Source organism: Gossypium hirsutum, chromosome A09 (assembly GCF_007990345.1).
Source record: "Gossypium hirsutum isolate 1008001.06 chromosome A09, Gossypium_hirsutum_v2.1, whole genome shotgun sequence".
Classification (NCBI taxonomy): Eukaryota; Viridiplantae; Streptophyta; class Magnoliopsida; order Malvales; family Malvaceae; genus Gossypium; species Gossypium hirsutum.
The window spans coordinates 55,431,398-55,437,601 of NC_053432.1; the positions used below are offsets into that span (position 1 = coordinate 55,431,398).

General features: G+C 32.6%; 1 non-coding gene across 1 annotated transcript; it reads left to right on the forward strand.

Annotated features, from left to right (window-relative positions):
* Positions 1 to 2,619: 2,619 nt before the first annotated feature.
* TRNAC-GCA (transfer RNA cysteine (anticodon GCA)) lies at positions 2,620 to 2,691 on the forward strand. The gene has a single exon. It is a non-coding gene; the product is annotated as a tRNA-Cys (tRNA).
* Positions 2,692 to 6,204: the final 3,513 nt, after the last annotated feature.

Sequence of the window (6,204 nt, forward strand, 5' to 3'; positions counted from 1 at the left end):
TAAATCTTGGACGCTGAGTTACAAGGTTTATTTATCGATTAGGGAAGTAATTTCAAACAAGCTGCCTCTTGGTTTTTGAACAAGTAAGGAGAGATTGGTTGCCCGATGTTGAGTTAGCAACTAGAATGAATTTATTAAAGGCATTTATGTTATCACTATGTCTATGATCGAATCTATGAATCAAACGGAGATTTTACATTTAGCTAGAGTTCCTTACCATTAATTTTCCTGGGACTTCTAATTATTGCTTGCTTCATTTTAAGTTTTCAGTTTAAAACTTGGTTTTTAATTTAATTTTAGTTTTCGATTTCATGAAATCCCCCGCCTCTTTATTCACTTTACTTTTTTTTTAAGGAATAAAATTATTATTGATATCTGTGGATACAACCCTACTTACTACTTTTTGTTAATCTGGGTAGGTTTTGGTGAGTGTACTTGAGAGGTCCCTCTCCCCTAAACAAATTTATCCTTCTACTATTAAATAAATAAATTTAGTCAGTGTACAATTAAAAAGAAGCAAATAAGACCAAATTGAAATAGAATTAACATTTATAGTTCAAAAATATCTATTTAATGAAGTTCATATTTTTGAAGTTTCTATTATTTTGTAAATAAAATCTTTTGTTTGGAATTGAATTGCAATTAAAAAATAATTTTCAAGACATTTTTTATACAATAAATGTTAACTCTGTAACAATTTGGACTTATTTGATTCTTTTTTAATACGGGGACTAATTTGATCATTTAATAACAAATGACTAACTGGATCCAATCCCTATAATATAGGGACCTCTCAGGTACTTTAACTGTCTTATTTTTATAGGTCTCGATAGCTTATCAAATTTTGGTATTGTTGCCAGGGATTGATTTAATAATTTTATTTCTTCTTATTTATTTTTCTTTAATTCTTGTTTTAGTTTTTATTTCACTTTATGCCCCGATCTTTGTGTAAATGTGAACTTGTGTACGATCTAGAAATTGAAAGAACAATAAATTAAGAAAGGAAACTAAAATCAACACTAATCACTTTGTTTTGTTTGGTTACTAGTGTAATAACATGACGAAAAAGCTTATTTATTACTATGTATTGTAATAGTTAGTACAAATTTAAACTCGAAACTAGAAAGATAAGTAAAGAGTCATGTAAAAAATAAGACCTTTTCAAAATAAGCAAAAATTATTCTTCTCTTTACTAAAACAAGCCATGAAGGTGGATAAATATTATCAATTGAATTAGTTTACTGCTAACTCATTACTCTAACTATACTAATTAATCTTGCTCTGTATCTTCAATTTTTGGAAACTTATAAAGTTCTTCTGTTAAGCCCGGATCCATGAACCCACAAAATCCTTTAAATTGTATCTGATTCAACCCAGGTATTGTAGACATTTCCCCATTTTCATCCCCGAGCATTTTGAATTTCCCATTTCTCAAAAAAATCCCATTCTTTTTTCATTCTTCATCGAATCCTACGAATCGATCTAATAATGATGGAATTGAATTTCTATTCTGTTTACTGAATCACATGAAATTTTATCTAACTCCATATACCATATAATATATGTGGAATGTATGAAATATGAAATGCATATGAACGGAAGAAGAAAAATTATACTCAAATTTTAATTTATATTTATAACAAACAGATACAGAAAAGAATTGATAAATGCCATTTAGCTGCATGGAGTTTTGTTTTTGTATAGAATATAAAAAAATAATTCAATTTCTACCATTATTATGATATTACATATTCCAATCCGATTGAATACCAGAAAAATGAAAGGAATTCCTGATTTGATCTGTTCGTTGAGATAAAGACAAAATAATCATAAAATATATATATAGGGAGAGAGTTGATTTTTCTAGCGCTTAATTTTTTCATGGACTCCATTGTTCAAAAAACGATTGGCAGAGAAGATAGATGTTTTTACCCACTTTTTAGTTTTTTATTTTTTAGTAGAATATTTAGAATATGATTGAAGTGCGTACGAAAAGGGGGCTTCTATTTATTAAACATGTGCAGATATAGCATTTCTATTTATATATGTCTTTCTTTTATTCCATTATAATGCTCTAATGGAGACAAGACATGGCGTGCTCTATCAAAAATTCTATTTTTTCTTTTATTTTAATCTATTCAATGAAAAATTGAAACACGATAATTTCTTGCTGATTCCCTATGGACATCATATCTAGATAGATAAAATACCTCATTAGATAACTATAACTGTGTAACAACTTATGCTCTGGGGTTTACATAGACTCATAATTGCTGTTATATTATTATGATATACTTGAAATTAAGAAATTTTTTTTATTGAAAAAAAAATCAATACTGATTAGTTATGTATCCAGTTTTATTTTCTTATACCATTAGAAAAGACAAGTGAAGAAGAATCGTCCATAAATTTGCAGTCAATAGTTAATGGTTCCAATTTATTTGTCCTGAATTTTTACTTTTGTAACTGAGAATCTACATTTTCTTTTTCAATAGAAAAGAAAGGGAAAGTTTTTAGATATTGTGTGTCTTGAGATACTATAACCAATTGAAGGTATGGATCCGATCTAAAAATGAAAAAGAAAAGGGAGATACTCCTTTTTTTTGTTTGTAGCCTTTTGGCGACATGGCCGAGCGGTAAGGTGGGGGATTGCAAATCCCTTATTCCCCAGTTCAAATCTGGGTGTCGCCTGATCAACAAAAAACTCGAAATCCTAACGTCTCCTAACGTCTAGGATTCAAGGAAAAACTAAAGTAGTGGAAGGGAATCAGTAAATCTTGATATGGGAGCCCCCCTTACTAATGGAGTGGCTACTAGAGGAGTCTTGAATTAGATTGGATAACGGGAGTGTCTAATTAACTAATGAATGGTTGTAGAAGGGTTGGAAGATACTTTGTATACAGACGGATGAAAGTCTCTGAGTGTTCAGGCATCCAATTAATATTAGATTGGATAGATAATTGGCTTTTACTTAATGAGGGACACCAAAAGAAAGAATAAGTCTTATTATTGATATATGTGAGTAACATTCTTTTGATACTTCTAAAAGTGTTACTGCGCATTTTGCTTGTGCTTAATGGTTCTCGATTTTACTCGAAATCATATAAGAGCTTGTTATAAGCGGATTTATCGAAGTGATTCATCAACGGTGGCGTGTCACAATTCCCTTTTCTTTTTGACTCTGCGCCAGTAATACCACTATTATTAGTGAACAATAATGGAAAACTTTAATTCCTTCATATTTGTTTCATATTCATTGAGATAGGGGACATAATACACATGGATATAGTAAGTCTTGCTTGGGCTGCTTTAATGGTAGTCTTTACATTTTCCCTTTCACTCGTAGTATGGGGAAGAAGTGGGCTCTAGGGGTACTCCTAATTGGGGTTGAGGAATCAAACCGTATCAATTGTTTTCTAGATCGTTTTGCAAAGCCTTTTTTTATTTTAACTATTTTATTAGTCTTCATTTCGAAATTCTTGGATTCTAGTGGAGTAATGTATTCTATGAATAACACCTTTTCAATCAAAATCAAATAAACATTTCAATAATCCCCATGTTCGTATTTCGAAAGTAAAAGGGATCCGGATGATAGGCAATAAAAAAAAAGAATTCTTCCTAAATTTCTATTTTGATGAACCAGCTCTTACCAGAGTTATGAACGGACAATGAGGGACAAGGAACCCCCTTTGTTTTCTGTATTTGCTTGTTTTTATTTCCCTCCCTCTTTACTGTTCAAAGAGAAAAAAAAGTCTTTTTTTTATTTAATTTAATTTTAATAAGATCTTGCCTTAGTGTAGTCACATATTAGACACTTACCCCCTGTTTTATTTGAATTTCATTTATGAAATGCTTTATTGACTCATTTCATATCATGGATCAAAGAAGTTAAATTCAAAATCGGCAGGGTATACCCTTTTTTCGAAACGAAATACGAAGAAAAGTTACCATAGAACTCTTTGGATCATCTGTCAGTTGCTCAACGAATTACTTCTTTGGAATGTTCAAAAAAAAGATTACTTGGTTTTCTTTTTTTTATTAATTTAATTAATATATGCCTATTCCATTCCATTTTTCCTTCATTTCTGATTATTTTAATAGGAATCTCGGTATCCACCAAAAAATCAAATCCATGAAATGAAAGAATTATAAAATCGTAAGACTTGCCTTTCAATTATTTCAGATTAATTGAAATCAACACAAATAAAATAGATCAAGCGAAGAAATAAAATTGAGATACTATGTACAGTACATATATTTAATTGATATCGACATGTATGAAGATACATATTGTGGATTCATCTATATTAAGCTTGTATCTTTCTACATTACAATAATAGATATAGATAGTATGGTAGAAAGATTCATATTTTTTTTCTACCATACTATCGAGTTTTATAGGATGGTAGAAAGTATATATATTTTTGGTATTATCTATGTAACGACCCAAAACCCGACCTAGAAGTTTAGACCGAATCTCGGAGGATCACTGAACTAATCATAGGTAAAATTTGAGATTAACCAGCTATACATACGATATTTAAGTTACGTAAAACTTTCCGTTGTAAAATTTCGATATTAAAAAAATTTTAGTCCAAAAGTCACTTACATGTGTAAAACCCCAAAATTCATACCAAAATATTCAAATAAAACCTACAGTTCAAACCATTTATTTATAAATGCAGAATTAATGAAAATACTTTTATAGCCTGTTCTAAATTGTGCCTGTCTAAGACCTCTAGTGAGCTGAGTCCAACTATAGAAAATGGAAGCATCTGAAAAATGGAAACTAAGGGGGTGTGAGCTACACGAACTCAGTGTGAGTTCGAAACGTAACAAAAGATAGAGTTACAAAACAGAATTCCAAGTAACAGTTCTATAACAGAAACTAAATCAAGGATAGCGTTTCAAAATAGATAGTTAACTAACCCAAAACTCTATCGGTGTACGAGATAACCTATTTTAGCAACTAGTTAAAAGGCAGGACATATTACAAAGTAATCATTCATTACACACAGGTACAGAACACATCAAGCACACAACCTGTACGCAATTAATCATGCAATCCTATGGACAGATCAAATGTGATATGTATGCATAACAGAAGAAACAATCCGACCCATCCAGCCAAACACCTCTCCATCCCTCATTCACACCACGAATGAACTATAAGAAGCTCGACCAACCATGCACACCACATAGGACCTCGAAAGGCTCATCCAACCCTACACACCACGTATGTGGAACTAAGCCACACAAATAACAGTATGCAGCTGAGCTACCAGAAGTATCGTACTGTGCATTAAATCGCTATACAGACGTGTTGCAATTAAAACTGCCAAATCAGATCAGACTTCCTTCTCTTCATGTCCCAACCCAAACATTTATGCAAATGCATGTATGCAAACGATCTTACAAAAATGATAAGCACATCGCAGACAGTCAGAGGGAATCAGAAATACACATACTCAATTGATAAAACACAGAATCCTTTATTGCATAGCATCCATTAGCTCATAAAAAATTGATCAATTTAAGCTATGATTATGAAGTACACATAAATCTAGGTTGAAACAAAGTCCCAACCACCCTTACGAAGACCTAGCCAAGGGTCGAAACACACAGAATCATAATTGCATAAAAACAGACATAATACAAAAATTGGCAACATAAGGTCACACGGCCATGTACCTTGGCCGTGTGGAGAATGCCCAGGTCGTGTAGGGTCTACACGCCCATGTGAAGGCCACACACGCCCGTGTGGAGGGGGCATACATCCGTGTTAGCAGCCCATGTAACTCACTGTCCAAAAATGATAAAAATTAAGAGTAGAGGAAACACGGCCGTGTAGAGATCTCACATGCCCGTGTGGAACACATGCCCATGTGGCCAGGCCATGTGGTACCAAAAATCATCGAAAACCTTACATTCCCAATTGCACACGCCCGTGTACCCAAAGGACAGGCACACGCCCGTGTGGCCACCCATGTGGTCACGAAACCACTCCGAAATTGACTGAAAGTCTTGTTTCCTGGTCACTAAAACAGACCCTAATCAAAGTAACCCAGAAACCAACCACAACAGACTAAAGTATAGATAATTGAAATGACAGAAGCCTCAATTGCTTAATTACCAAGCCTAAAAAAAACTGTCGAATTCCACAGCAAATTAGTACTAAATTACATAGTTCAGAACACACACTCG